A 16099-nucleotide genomic window follows, 5' to 3' on the forward strand; every position below is an offset into this window, starting at 1 on the left:
AATGTGGTTGTACGAATTAATACAAATTAGTCACCCCGTAAAATACGTACAAATTGCCATAGCGTTGGATATTCTTGTTTTTCTGTGCAATGGCAGTTTGGAGGAGTATTCGGCAAACTTAACTGAAATGAATTCATTGCAGGCCTGTTTAATCAACCTGATCTCACGAATCTCCGTGGCATAGTCACGGAATTTTGTGCTCATTTTTCCGTGGCATTCTCACGGATCGCCGCATTTTTCCGCGGCCCTGCTATGGACTGTCTTTTTCCGTGGCATTCTCACGGATTGGTTACTCAACTGTTTTGTCCTATTTTCTTACCATTTTCGCTTCGGTTTAGGGTTAGATTTACATGAAATGACATCTCTACCCAAACCCAACTCTAACCCCAACGCTAGGGGACAATTGTTTAAAGTTTAGAAAATAAAAAAGAATAAATCAGAAAAAATAATATAAACCAATAGTTAAAGTGACATACTAACGCAAACACCAAATCTAACCCTAAACCGAAGCGAAAACGGTTTGAAAATAGGAAAAAGCAGTTGAGTAACCAATCCGTGAGAATGCCACGGAAAAAGACAGTCCGTAGCAGGGCCACGGAAAAATGCGGATATCCGTGAGAATGCCACGGAAAAATGAGCACAAAATTCCGTGACTATCCCACGGAACTTTGTGAGATCATGTTGGTCTAGTGATGCTGGTGGTGCCACAGAAATGACACATTTTCATATAAAGAAGATACAATTACAGTGCATACAGAAGATATGAAGAAAAAAGTTATAGATGTGGAGTTGGCACTTGAGTCTATATATTGCATATAAAAATGCAAATAGTAACTCTCCAACAGCTGTGAGTGTTGTTTGAGCTACTTACTTATTACATGCCTTGACCATGATACAGTAGCATACATTACAGGTAATCTCTTCATGTCTTCATGTCTATGTGTGCACACCCACAGCCAGCCAGGCTAATAAGGTTTTGAAAAATGGCAAAATTATTTATATGACTAAATAAATAAACATGCCATGGAGCTTTCATCCAACCCACAACTGTTTACAACACAATACATAACAGGAAAGAAGTATAATTATGTGTATGGGCCATTAAACCGAAGTAGTATATCTGAAGGAAGCAGTAAAGTTATTATTTACCACAAATAAGAAGGCTACGTGTCAGATGAGAACTATAAAACCCCAGTGCTGCATGAATAAATGTCTTCTCAAATTATAATACCATCTCAAAGTGCACAGAGAAACGCTGTATTACCTCATCTTGCTTCATGACTAATGCGCATGCTTTTAAAGCAACATTAAAATGCTTGACATAAATCATTCCTTCCCTTCCCAAAATCTTCAAAAACCAGCATGAACAGAATACTTCCTGGCAAAGGCTTGACATTTTCTCTGAATAGAAAGTCTTTGTACCCCTGTTTGTGACAAAGTCCCAGTTTTGTGTTTCTGTGGAAAACCCAAAATCCAACGTTGATCCGACGTCAAAATCCAACGCAAGTGGATATAGCAATCTGACACAATAAACGTTTTTCCAGTTTAAGTCTGTGGACATTTATTGTGAAATTTTAGCTTACAACCTAAATGGTTTCTGCAGATATTAAATCTTCTTAGGTCTTAATTCACCTTGACATCTGCTCAAAATTGGGTATTGACGTCAAAATCCAACGTTGATCCGATGTCAAATTTCAACGTTAATCTTAATACAAAATCTAACACAAGTGGATACAGCAAACTGACAACATAAATGTTTTTTCCAGTTTCTGCAGATATTAAATAGTCTTAATTCATCTTGACATCTGCTCAAAATTGGGTATTGACGTCAAAATCCAATGTTGATCCGATGTTAAAATCCAACGTTAATCTGACGTCAAAATCCGGCGTTGATCCGACGTCAGGATCTAACGTTGATCCAAAGTCAAAATCCAAAGAAAACCTCTGACGTCAGCCGGAAATGTGACGCTTCTTACCATGTTAGAAAGATAAACTCACAATGCAATGCTGACAGGAGTTAACTTGCAGGCTGTGAGTCCAAGCGGGAGGAATTATGATAATGTCGGTCTTGTCCACGTCAACAGGTCCAGGAAGTAAACTGTTGCCTACAATCTGCGTGTTTATTGTAGTCCAAGAAAAGAGATTTACGTTGGAAACAATAATTTGCATCATCATTATCTTTATGCATCTTTTGCACATCGTTAACATGTTACACACCAGAGGAAATGTTAAATCGTGAATCATACCATAATTGCTCTTTAAATCAAAAAGCCAGCTCAGATAGAGAGTTCCAAAAACTTCGAGTTTGTCAACTCTACCCCAATTTTCTTAAAGACAAAGCAGGTAGGGCACAACCTGTCATGTGAGGTACATCAGCATCCTTAGGGACTCTTTCAGTATCCTCTGCTAAAAGCCCAGATAAATCAACTCTTGCCGATGACCAAATGAACTTTTTGCTTCAGGTTTCCTATTTAGATGTGCTAGTTTCATATACAGTATAGATGTGCTAGTTCCATGTGTCTTGTATCACTTCTCTGGTAAATCAATATTTTGTATCTGATTATTCATAGTATGTGATAAATAATCATGTAATAATGGGATACAAGATAACCATAATAAAGTGTTTATTTACACTGAGTAATGATACAAAAAAAAAATTTACTGAATGAATTCTTATGTAAAGTGAGCCCATGAAGTCTTAAGCCCGGGACACACTGCACGATTATTGGCTGTCCCAGACGAAAAATTGCCATCGTGAAACAATCGTCACGATTTCTGTGATCGTAGCTCTTCATCGGTAGTCCTACCTGTATGTCGTACAGTGAAAAATATTCAAAGAAGGACGTTTTCCCGGTCTTGCGTACAAAGATGGCCTACGATACAGCCTGACAAGTGTCAGAAATTCAGCATGATCAACGCACAGTGTGTTTGCTGCTACTACCTGCGTACTGGTATTTGTTTACGACTAGTGGATGCTGCTCACATTGCGCTAACGTGTGATGCAGCTGCCGAAGCTTTCGTGTCTTAATGGTACAGTCTACATGCTTGTCGAACCCGCGTTTAAATTATCCATGTTGCACAGTGTGATAAAGTAATGATCTTATAGGAGTGCAGTGTTTTCCGGGCTTTATAGGGATATTTCTTAACTATCTGATGAATATCTTTGGTCTTTAGATGTTTGGTGTTTATATATCATCAGTGTTTATTCGGTTAAGTTGGGTTACTGAATGTTGGCGACAAGTTCTTGCTAAGTATGCATTGCTGTATGTAATACTAAGACTTTTCCAGGATTCCTTCTACCCATCATTCAGATGTGCTACAGTTATGCCACATTCAGTCAATTCCTAGAGAGAAAATGCTAGGACAGCGTTAGTCTCCATTTTTAGGTCCGGAGGGAGTTTAGGGTGAATATTTGTCAAACATTTTGTCAGCACACAAGGACTGGACATACACTAAAAAAAATGAACTTTCGCCTTTGCCAGATTTACTTAATCCTTTCATATTGTGATTACTTAAAAAAATTAATTTAACAACGTGAACTTAATTTAATTGAGTTTATTCAACAAAAAGGTGTGTCTTGTCAGCTTTACTTAAAAATTATTTGTTCAGACAACATAACAGTGTTGTGTAAAATTAATAGATTAATAAAACCAATACAGACCCATTATGGGTAGCTGTTGTTGTTCTGGCACCCTCTTGCAGAAGTGTAGCACCATTAGATAGATACCTGTGGCCAACTATGAGTGAATTAAATTGTTCTGATATATTATTAGAACAAAAACAAACAAATTAATGGTTTGAAATGTAACATTTCATTTCAAATATATTTGTGATGTACTTGATAAGTTATTATTAAGAGGCTTAAATGATTAGTTGTATTAAGCAGCTGCACTATGATTGATTGATTGATTGATTGATTGATTGATTCAGTGTTAAGGAGTTATTAGATAAAAGGGGTGGAGTTTATAAAATGGCAATATTCAAATTTTTGTCATCATTAATTATTTTTTATGTACAATCAACTCAACTGTTGTTTGTTAAGTTTACTTAATCTTCTTTTGTTAAATGAACTAAATTATTGTTAGTTGAGTTTACTTAACAAATTATGTGGAACCTGTTGACAAAATATTTTTAAGTAAATCCAACATTTCATTTTTTTGAGTGTTAATCACATGATCGTCCAGCCTGATCTCTCGAGAATCTGAACGTATTTTACCAATTCAAATTAGTTTGTGCAAAGTCATATGAATCATATATGAATCAACATAAGATTATATAAAAAAAACACAACATCACAGTGGCAAAAGCAAATACTACAAAAATGTATGAATGTGGTCGTATAAATTAACACGAATTAGCCACCTCGTAAAATACGTACGAATTGCATTGAGATAGCATTGGATCCTCCAAATTTATGATCATAAGCCCTAACCACAGAGTCACACAGATATTGTACTACCTCCCTCACACCTCTGTATGGCCATAACTCATTCTGACTCTCCTCTAAATGATTCATCCTTCTCGTGTTATTAAATCATGAATGCTGTTTAATTCATGACCCAGGTGCCAGGAGACTTTGGTGCCCAGAATTCTGCAGTGACTTGAGCTTTTACCCTGGGGATGTTCTTGCACTCCAATGAAAATATGCTGTTTAGTGATAGATTCTCTATTTTCCTTTCCTCTTGGGCATCATCATTTCAGTACTGTTTGTATTTATTCGCATTGTTTTGCTGTGCAACCTTTCAAATAAGCATCATTTGTTGCTATCAGTTCTGTTGAGTTAATTTTATTATCATCATGAAATCAGGCACCAACACAGAAGATGGTGATCTGGAAATCTATTTGCATGAGAAAAAATAGGTCATTAGCACTTTTATGACCATACAATGAATATGACAAGAGCTATGGATTTATGATGCACAGTCATTATTTACATTTATGCATTTGGGAGATGCTTTCATCCAAACTTTTAGTCTATACATTTTTTAGACAGTGTTTTCCTAGGATTAAACCCATCACCAATCTACGGTCACAGCCAATGAGCACTTGGGTGTCGACAACAAATATCCTGTATAGTATCAGGTTTAGTTAAATGGAACAATTAGCAAGTTATGGAGCGAGCAATGTGCATGAAAGTACACACATAGATTTTCTATGCCCACTATACTTCACTTTATAGCTAAGAGCTGCAGTTGAATTGTCTTTATTGCAACATACAGTATGTGTTATTACATTTACATTGCTATGTAGTAAAAAAAATGACAATAAAGTACCAAAGCAGAGTCATTAATTTGATCGCTTGTGTACTATATTCCAAAATATATCTCCAAACGCCTTAACACTCACTCAGTTGGTTTTTCAATACACATCTAACAGTGTGTTAAGGGAATATTCTATTTTCTTAAAAGAAAAATCCAGATAATTTACTCACCACCATGTCATCCAAAATGTTGATGTCTTTCTTTGTTCAGTCGAGAAGAAATTATGTTTTTTGAGGAAAACATTGCAGGATTTTTCTCATTTTTATGGACTTTAATAGAGCCCAACATTTAATACTTAAAGGAACAGTATGTAGGATTGTGGCCAAAACTGGTATTGCAATCACAAAACGTGTGGCTGAAACTGGTGCTGCAATCACACAGCTGGTGGCCAATATACCAAACGACAACATAAACATCAGTTGAGGGCTGCAACTCCACTTTTTAAATGACAATATCTTGGCCGGACTGCTGTTGTCAGTGATATAAGTATTTGAAATGAAAAGGATTTCTTAATGTCTAGTGACATTTCAGGGCCATTTAATGATTAATTGATATAAATTTCTTACATACTGTTCCTTTAACTCAACACGTAACAGTTTCAAAGGACTATAAACGATCCCAAACGAGTCATAAGGGTCTTATCTAGCAAAACGATTGTCATTTTTGACAAGAAAAAAAAATGCTCTTTTAAACCACAACTTTTCGTCTAGGTCCGGTCCAGCGTGACCTAACGTAAATGCATAGTGACGTAGGGAGGTCGCGTGTTACATATAAAACGCACATTTGCGGACCATTGTAAACAATGAACTGACACAAAGACATTAATTAGTATCAGTTGACATACAACAACGTATAGGAACGGTCCTCTTTCAACACACTTGTAAACACTGGGGCGGAGTTTCGCGTTCGTCCTCTTTGACCTCTTGACGTCATGACGTATTGCGTGGGGTCATGCTGGCGCATCACGACCGGATATTCATGAGAAGTTGTGGTTTAAAAGTGCATATTTTTATTTTTCTTGTCAAAAATGACAATCGTTTCGCTAGATAAGACCCTTATGCCTCGTTTGGGATCGTTTAGAGTCCTTTGAAACTCTGTTGAAAAAAACTGTTAAGTGTTGAGTTAAGTGTTAAATGTTGGGCTCTATTAAAGTCCATTAAAATGAGAAAAATCCTGCAATGTTTTCCTCATAAAACATAATTTCTTCTCGACTGAACAAAGAAAGACATCAACATTTTGGATGACATGGTGGTGAGTAAATTATCTGGATTTTTCTTTTAAGAAAATGGAATATTCCTTTAATAATAGTGAAATGTCAGGAGATGTGTGTTTACATGACTCAATAGACTATGTAACAAGGCTTTTAATTGATTCATTTGTCAGATTTCTCCTATTGCTTTAGGGTCACATTAGATGTCTGTTGCAGTATGCTCGATGATTGAATTAAATTAAGTGCATAGTGATTAAGACCACTGAACATTTCTTTACGCTGCATGTGGGATACATAATGATGTCACTTGATCTGTTCATTACATTGGACAAGTGTGGGTCAGTCTGCCTCCTATGTTAAAGTTGCCCTGTTATTTAGTTTGCCATATGCTTTCCGTTAAATCATACGGTCAGGTAGAATCTCAGGAGATTCGTCACAGCAGGCACATAAAAATCTAATCCTCACCAACGTCTCAGTATTCACAGCCAGTAACAGTTTTTTCCTGTTTCTATCTACAGGTGTGTGCTGTGACTAAAGCTTTACTAGCCATCGCCGTAGGAGGAAATTACAGTTCTCACATCCAGTGTTGCATCACTACAAGCTCTATTACATCTATTTCACCAATCCTGTGTTTTCTAGCTGTGGATGCCGATGGAGGAAAAGGAAGCAGAATCCAAAGGAAGGCCTGTCAGTAGGCCAGGGTGATGTAAAGGTCCCGACGGATGACTCCACCCAGAAAAGATCCTCAGTTTGGTTTATACTTGCATACTTAACAGATGGGAATGGTGTTGGGGCCTCAAGGACATTTTCACTTTTTTTTGCAAAATTCACTTTCAGAAGGTGTTTGAACATAAATGTGTGTTGGCAGTGTGTAAAAAACAACGCTACAATGAAAAAAATCCAATCTCTTCTTTGTTTTTAATTGCAATTAAACCAAAGCAGTCCCATTAGACATGCTCTTTTGTTAATGTGACGTCACGCAAACAAAGCCCCGCCCATGACCACTGACAGGTTCATTTTACCCAAAAGCTTTTCTAAATGTTTGTTATCACATTGTAGTGTTTATGTAGCTAAAGTTCACAGAAACCAGATCTATTTTAAACCAAAAGCGCTCACTGTCTGTTGGTAAGGGAGTAAGGAGCCGAAGCTCATTTGCATTTAAAGGTACACACATGAAAATGGCACTTTTTTAGTGCGAAGAGAGGTCACACTTAACACTGACGATGCCTAAAGAAGACATTTAGTCCTTAAAATTATTATTTTTATTTTTTTATGTACATATTTAGACCTACTGTATTTTTTGTTAGTATCTTAATAAAATAGATTGGAAAAATAAATATGAATGAACATTACAACTTCTAAAACAACAATTCTGGTGGTGGTAGCCTTTTGCACAGTACTGCATTACATCTTGTACAAATGGGCATAATATGTGCCTTTTAATGTCTGCATATCTGCATATATTCCTGTATAAAAGAAAACAAGTGCATAAGATGATTGCTAGTCAGTAATGCTTGCAATATAGTATGCATGTATAATAATGCAATAAATATTGACTGGAAAGTTTAAAATGATCACGAACTGTAAATGGAGATAAACCAAATTAAATGTGATTATATGATTTCCTTACATTATGAATGATTTAGGCACAAACGTACAGACAAAACAAACAAACATAATCAAGTTTGACTCTGGTCGTTTTTCTCTCAATAGCTGATTTGTTCCAGATGAAGAGAGCGGAAAGCAGCAGATGGTGGTGTGAGAGGGGTTGGGCAGGACTACGACTCTCCTTCCAACAGCCATAATCCCCTTAAAAACTCTGGATCTTGCCCATTAATGTCCAGACTTCACAAGAAAAAGCCTGACATCATACATTCAGATCAAGACAGCTGTGTACAATCAAATATTCCTCTACCAAACTGCAGTAAATGGGTAAGAGTGAAGGAGCTTAATATTGTTTATACTGTTGCTGTAAAATCACCTGTGCTGATCCCTTCAGTTCATTTTTACTGAATTCAGCATTCATGTTTACACTTATCCCATCCCAAAAGGGGCATTAAAATGACTTACAACTGAACAAAATTTTTGGCACAAACTTTCATTCTGCTTCCCATGCAAAGCACAACTTCAGCTTTTTGTAATAGCCTGCTTACTCGGGGCTCAGCGATTGTCTTTAAATCCAGCAGAAGCACTCAAGAGAAAGTCTCTTAAGGGTGAGCATATGCCTTTGAGAGGACAGAAACTCAAATACTATAAAACACACAAAAAAACTAAAGGTGATCATAAACAAGGGATGCATTTACATTTGTACTGTACATTTGGCAGAGCCCTTTATTTACTATTAAAGTGATTATGCTTGAAGTGTTTATATTTGACCAACATTCCCAGCATTTGGGGTTGAAACAACCCAGCACAGATTAAATTACAACCTAACAGGTTGGGTCCTTCCTTTTTTGACCCAGCAATATAACCCAGCATTTTTTGTGTGTGTAAAGCACAAATTGTATCTGTGTATTTGTCTTCTGGGAATTAAACCCACAGATTTGGCCCTTTACCATTTGAGATAAAGAAAGCTGATTGTTACTGCCATTTATATTAGTCAAGCTGCCGTAATTAGATGTAAGGAAATATACTGTATGCAAAACTGTTGCTTACTTTTATGAATATGTAAACCTTACACATACATTGAGCAGATATGCATACTGCCAATTTCTGGAGGTGGAAAGGTGAGAATCAGCAAAAATGAAGATAATATGTTGGCACAACACTATTACTGCATTTTAAAGGAGATACTTTGTTTTCTCTATGCCTAATGAAATTGCATATACGTCTACTATACTTATACTACTATACGTATACAATTCATGCTGTATAACAGAATAATTTTACTATACAAGCACTATTTAGCTTGGCTCTGAAAAACAATTTATATTGCTGCAGAGGTGGATGGGAAGTGTGGGATCTCCAGTTGCAAAAATAGAATTTTGTAGGAAACACTGTTGTCTCCAAAGTTGCATGTGATGAGCTTGGCAGGACTGATACATCACTACTGTGTGTGGTTTTATGAATAGCTGTCCCTGCGGTCCTGACAGGCTTCTGATATACTTACAGTAGCATAACACAGCATGGTCAGCATACCTGATAAAACAATGGAACTGACTGGGTTATTTTTTGACCCATAATGGATAAATATTGGACAGAACACAACGCTGGGTTAAAATTGACCCAATGCTGGGTTGTTTTAACCCAACTGCTGTGTTATTATAAACCATGATTTATACAGCATGTGTTCTGTCCAAAATGTGCCCACGATGGGTAAAAAAACCCAGACTGATTGGAGTGTGTATTCACTTTAAAATATTACAAACAAATAAGTTTGTTTGTGATTGTTTAGTCACTAACTCAGAATAAAAGTATAAGCTGAAGTGTCAAGTATTTAGGGTAAACTCCCCTTCCACTTGAGCAATAGCAGGCAGCTGCAGGATCTCTTAAACCTATGAAATTAAATTCTAATTTCTAATTCTAATCGACTGACTTACGAACTTCAGTCTCCTCAAAAAAGCACAAAATGTGGCAAGAGAGGTTACACTAAATACTGACTGATGCCTTAAGAAGACTTAGTTCTGAAAATTGTTTTGTTTTTAATTTTGTATACATATTTCCTGTATTTTCAGTTTGTATCTGAATAAAAAGAGTGAAAAATAAATATGGATGGACATTAAAACTTTACTAAAACAACAACTTTTGCACAGTACTGTATGTGCTTATGGCTGACATATTAAAAAAACAAAAAACATAAGTTTTCATTTCACAGGGACTTTAAGGTGATGCATCAATGCCATAAACCTGTCAATAAAAGGGATTTCAAAACAGAGAAAGCAAGATTAGCATTGATTTAAATTTTAAACGGTCCTTCACGCAAAGCTAAAATATGATTTCAGAAACCAAAATCCCTCTGAGGGAAGCCATCCCACTAAGCTATATTTAAAATGTCTCTAGGCAGCTGTTTCATTTATAAGGCTGATTAACATTGATCCGCCAAATGCCAACAAACACTGCCAAACTTGTTCTTTCATAATTTAGAATGTTGGTGTTTGCTTTGGTTTGTGACTTAGTGTGAATTAGGAGACCTACTATCAATTTAAAAGGGGGAAGACAGACTCTTAAATGGTTGGCTAATATCAAAATAAAACATACTTTCAAACATTAATGCAATTGTGCCATATATTTAATTCATCTTCATTCAATTACACTAAAAACATTTTTTTTTTGCCAGGTTGCTCAAGCTACTGCACATGCACACAGGCTTTCACATACCTCACAACACTGAGGGTTGATGATTGGCTCATTTTACTGGAAGGCGGGACTTCCTTTGCAAGCTTTAGTGTTTATTTTTTCATTCATATAGAACTGTGGCATCTTGTTAATATCTATTTTTTTTGGTAGTGAACACTCATATACTGTAGACCTTTATGGGACCTCAATGATTCATTTTCATTGGAGATTGACAGATGTGGGCATTATGCGCTGTTGAAGGCAAATATATATATATATATATTTTAAATGAATCCTTTAGTATTTCATATAAAATAAAATAAATATACAGATTTGTAATTACAAATGTTACCCTTTTTAATGAAGACTAAGCTATTTATTTGTGTAACCGTTTAAGAGCTAAAGCAAACATGTCGACTTTCAACGAAATAGTACTTTTAATTATTTATGATCATCATAAAAATCTATGAATATTATTTACATAAGACACAATGGGACTATTTCCCATGAATTACATACACAAATCCAAACACTTACATCATACATCATCACTAAGCACTCGTTCCGTCCTCCAGCTGAGCCATCACTATTTCACAAAGATGCGCAGCAACATCTTTGCCCCGCCTATCCAAGGCTGCGCTCTTTCTCGCCTCTCACACTGCGCATGCGCTGTCGGAGAGCCTCCGCGATTTGACCATTTGGTACCACACGGCTCACTATTTAGCAAGCGTTGGCGCTCGGAGGCAGCGCGCATACTCGGCACCTGTCGTCTGTGTGGCTGGGGATTCTGTGGGAGGGGTCATTATTTGGCAGGGAGCGGTAGAGAGACGAGCATTTCCTAGATACCCACAGCAACGCGTGGATTCATTCTGCTCTCATCACTTGAGAGGCGAGCCGGCGGATATTTGCGTGTTTTAACTTATTATTCAGGTTTGGAAAGCCGTACGTTTGGAAATTACAAATCATCATCGTATATCCTCGGAAGTGTTTTGCTCGTGCACCGGGACTGTCATCATTGAAGGTATCTATGGAAGCCACTTGCTTTTGCCAATAGGCACCTTTATCCGTTTATTTGAGATCTGTCAGATAGGCGAGGCTTTGGTATCGCTGGATTATTTAGCTTATTTGAGCAAAAATCTACATTTTTATATTAAAAAATAAATATTAATTTTAAATGCACTGTCTTTTTAGTACTTAGCTGTAGAAATACAGTTATTTTAGTAGCGATGTGATGGCAGTGTCTTCCATCTGCAGCCTGCTAGCATACTGGCTAGCCAGCCCATGTCATCTTAAACAGATGCTTGCTATTTTAAACAAGAATTACATGATATGATCAGCGTGATCATCGGCGTTTTTCGCAAACATAATATATTTTAATAATAATCATCATTGGTTTATCAAACTGCGGTCTGTACACGCTCGCTCCCTACTCTTTATCGGAGCGCCTCCCGTCTTTAATCCTTCTTGTCCCGTTATTCTTTGTCTGGAATTACTATTGTTATTCTTTGTCTGAAATTACTATTGTTTTTCCACGAATTGGTTTAATTCCATTTAAGATGTAAACGTTTATGAGAAGTCAGTCAGGATTTTGAACAGGGTACAACTTTAGGCTTGTGACATTGAGACATTTTGCCGGTTCTTGCTGGTGGATTTAGGCTATTCATATATAGAAGACACTTTTAGTTTGACAAAATTTGGTTGTCAGAAGAAATCGATATTTTTCGTTTTCTTTCTGTAACGACAGTGTCTTAGTCAAACAAATCGTTTTTGTTTTTATATCATGGTAGCCTACAATTTCAGTTTATATGTGGGCTACAAAATAAGAGAAAGATGTTAGCGATGTTAAGTTGATGAATCAGTATAGGCTAATTAAGTGAAATTGATGTAAAATATCTTATACGCTTGTACTGTAGCACGTTTGTATTTACAGCTTATCAATTTTAATTATTTTTAAAAATCATATGTGTAGTGAAGTGTCAGGTTCATTGCTGAATTATTAAACTCGTTTTACTTTGTTTTATCAAAGATGACTTATGCTATATACTAAACCCATTAACGTGTTTTATTTATTGTGTGTTGAATAAGGAAATTTAAATGGCCTGACACATTTTAAATTCCCATGATATTTGTGATTGTAAAAACACGGATATTTCATATGGATTTGTCACATATTGTGTTTGTCAACTTTAAAAGCGCAATAGCAGCAAAACGACGCGACAAACTACTGTAGAACGCACACTATTAACGCGTTGTAGTTTTGATGCGAAGCTCGCATGCAGTGTTGATGTCTACTGGAAGTTTTCGTGCCGTAGTTGTAACAGGAGCTGTGAGAGGAATCCAGAGGCTGCATTTAGTAGGTTAACATTTGATTGACAGGGAGGAGTGCAGCAGTGTCTTAGCCTCTATGTACAATTGTGTCATGGGGGCTTCTGCAGAGGTTGTAAATAACTTTAAATGCAATGTCTTACTGTATATAGACCATTAAATGCAAATTCTTCAAAGAAAACTAATTCTATTCCAAATAACTATATAAACAAATGGAAGACTGGAAACAGCCTACACAAGTAATTCCTTTAATAGTAATAGTAGGCTACTAGGCTACTACTAGAGCAGCTGATTTTTCTATGCCAACTCATTGGGAGGTCCATGTGGCACAGGCTGTGTAATCAGTAATCTGGGCTGCGTCCGAAATCTCTAAAATACTGCCTTTTTCTTGAGGCAGCATTCCAAGGAAGGCATCAACACACCTCCGAATCCACTGTTTGCTTTACTTCCTGACTTCTATGATTCCTTCATCTTCTTTGCGTGTGATTGGCCGAGCCAGGTAGAGTTCGAAACAATTAAATGGCTGCCAAGAAAGCTGCTGGATCCCAAATTTAGTGTAAATAAGGTTATATTTTTATTTTTTGCACCTTTTGATTGCATTTCTAGCAAGAAATTAATATTGCAGTTTTTTAAATATGGAATTAGTTATCACAAAGGTGCTCTTCGCTAATATTTCAAATAAGGATGTGGATTAATGTCATTTTTTCATTTCGATTAATCCATGGGTCTGAAAAACGAGTACCCGATTAACTGGGGCAGGGCAATCAAAGGAGCTGGATTTATTTATTATAGTATACGTTTTGGTGAAAATTAATTTTTTTATTAAAAACACTCAAATAAAACTTAATTTTGAAGAAACTATGACAGAACAAAGAACACATACTAGATTATTAATAAATCAAAGGTTTTCAACAGAAACCTCTTACAGGAAAAGGTGCGTGATGAAGTGAAACTAAAGGGTTAATAAACACAAACTGATGCACTTTCTATATGACGCTCTCTACATTATATTAAGCTTTATATACAACATAAATGTATTATACAACGTGCATATATCTGCACAAAATGCAAGACTTAAACTAAGTTATGTTGGACAGAAAGTTTAACTCCCATTGTGGATGTGCACCATAACAGCGTGCTTTAAAACACGTTCAATCAAAGCATGAGCTTGATAACATTAAGCAGCTTTTGCTATCATTTTAGTGATTAGCATCGTGTCGTCCTCTCACTTGTTTTCAGTCAGGATGTATGCCCGTATGGCTCTCTGAAATCTCTTGAAGTTTGATGTTTAAACATGACATGATATAAGAGAACTTGTCACGGCGCTGAAACAAGTTACATTTTGCATCTGACTGACTGTATTTTCGTCCTACCAAAACGAATCCTAAAATCACAACATCCTTTTAAACCATAGTGCCTCAGTAATGCAGCTCCACAACATTGATCGGTCGGTGGTTTGCCGCAGCGCGGGTTCGCAGACTTTATCTGTTAGTTTTTGAATCATGCATGTTAATGTCACACTGTAAAAATACTTTGCTGCCTTAAAATTTTTTGTTAAATCAACTCAGATTTACAAGTCATGTCAAAAGAGATGAGTTGTCACAACTTATAAAATATAGTTGAGAAAAGTCAACTTAATTTTGCAACTCATCTCAACTCACCTATAGTTAACTCATCTCTAGTAGAGATAAATAATAGTAAGTTGAAATGACTTGTAAATCCGAGTTGATTCAACAAAAAATGTTAAGGCAGCAAAGTATTTTTTACAGTGCACTGATGTCATATGCCGGTCTGCGTAGCTCAACACAATGTCAAACACACACCCAGTCTTTACTACCACAGGCACTTGTAATGCTAACCAGACATCCAAATAAATAAATTAATAAATAAACCCACATGATCATCGTTTTCGTGATCGATCATCAATGCCATGTTCGAGTACTCGAGCGATTGAGTACTCGTGCCCATCCCTAAACAGAATTCCATTAAGGTACATTCACATTATGAGCGACGCAAACTCATTGAATTCAATGGAAGCTCGGCGACATCCGGCTACAGTGACCATTTACGGCTGGATGGGCGTGTCCAGTTGTGTGACAAAGTTGAGAAATGTATAACTTTATGCAAATTATGAGCGACATTCGAGAGCAACTACCAATGAGAACGAAGCAAGGGAAGTTCACGTCATCCGTCTCTCTTCAGTTACTGGAGTAGACGTTACTAATTTGTTTATGAAACGCCTTTTTTGAAAGAGACAAGCGACACACAGCGACAAAGTCGTATATAATGTGAATTTACCTTTACACTGTCTTTGGGGCTGTTTACACTTGGTTTTAAGATAAATAACACCTTATAAGGTGTTTTCATCGATCAGATAACAAGTGGACGAGAGAGACACATTACGTTTACACCTGGTATTTAAATCCGTCTCTTTTGTCCACTTTCGACCGCATTTGTCCTGAATACTGTGAGGGGGTGGTCTATGAGACGGTGGGCGAGTCTCTCTGCTGTCATTCAAACACGAGCGGGAGTAATTATGAGTTTATATGGACGCAAATTTATATTATGTCGGAGCCCGCTGCTTGTTTAGCAAGTATACATGCTGCACAGTGTTTTGTACGTTTATTTGTTGGAGCTTTCTCTGAATTTTCAGCGCAATTGATGAAATAGGATCGCGCAACTTTCACGCTTTCAAAACGAAACTACAGAGAACACCCACAGTAGTTTTATCAATGAAAGGCTTAAAATAGCGCTGTTCACCGTATGTTCACGGCAGAAGTCAAAAAAGACGTAAAATTAGTGTTTAATACCTCAGATTAGATAAATGGGCGGAGAGAAGGCGGTCGCGTGTGGCTGTTCGAACACATTCAACCACATTGCGTTCCGCAACTCCAAAACGATCCGATCGAAATGTGGTTGAAAGTGGTCGAAAGTGGACGCGTTCAAAACGTTTTGAACACCGTTTACACCTGGCATTAACGTCGTCCACTTGTGATCCGATCGACGAAAACGCATGTTAATGCCAAGT

The 16099-nt window shown here is 36.8% G+C and overlaps 1 protein-coding gene across 1 annotated transcript in view; it reads left to right on the forward strand.

Annotated features, from left to right (window-relative positions):
- The first annotated feature begins 11518 nt into the window (after positions 1–11518).
- Positions 11519–16099, forward strand: part of ctnna2 (catenin (cadherin-associated protein), alpha 2) — a 565129-nt gene continuing 560548 nt past the window's right edge. The window contains exon 1 of the mRNA XM_065265453.2: positions 11519–11767. The gene's annotated coding sequence lies outside the window, so the exon portion shown is untranslated. The remainder of the gene's footprint in view (positions 11768–16099) is intronic.

This window comes from Paramisgurnus dabryanus, chromosome 4, assembly GCF_030506205.2.
Source record: "Paramisgurnus dabryanus chromosome 4, PD_genome_1.1, whole genome shotgun sequence".
NCBI classification, from domain to species: Eukaryota; Metazoa; Chordata; class Actinopteri; order Cypriniformes; family Cobitidae; genus Paramisgurnus; species Paramisgurnus dabryanus.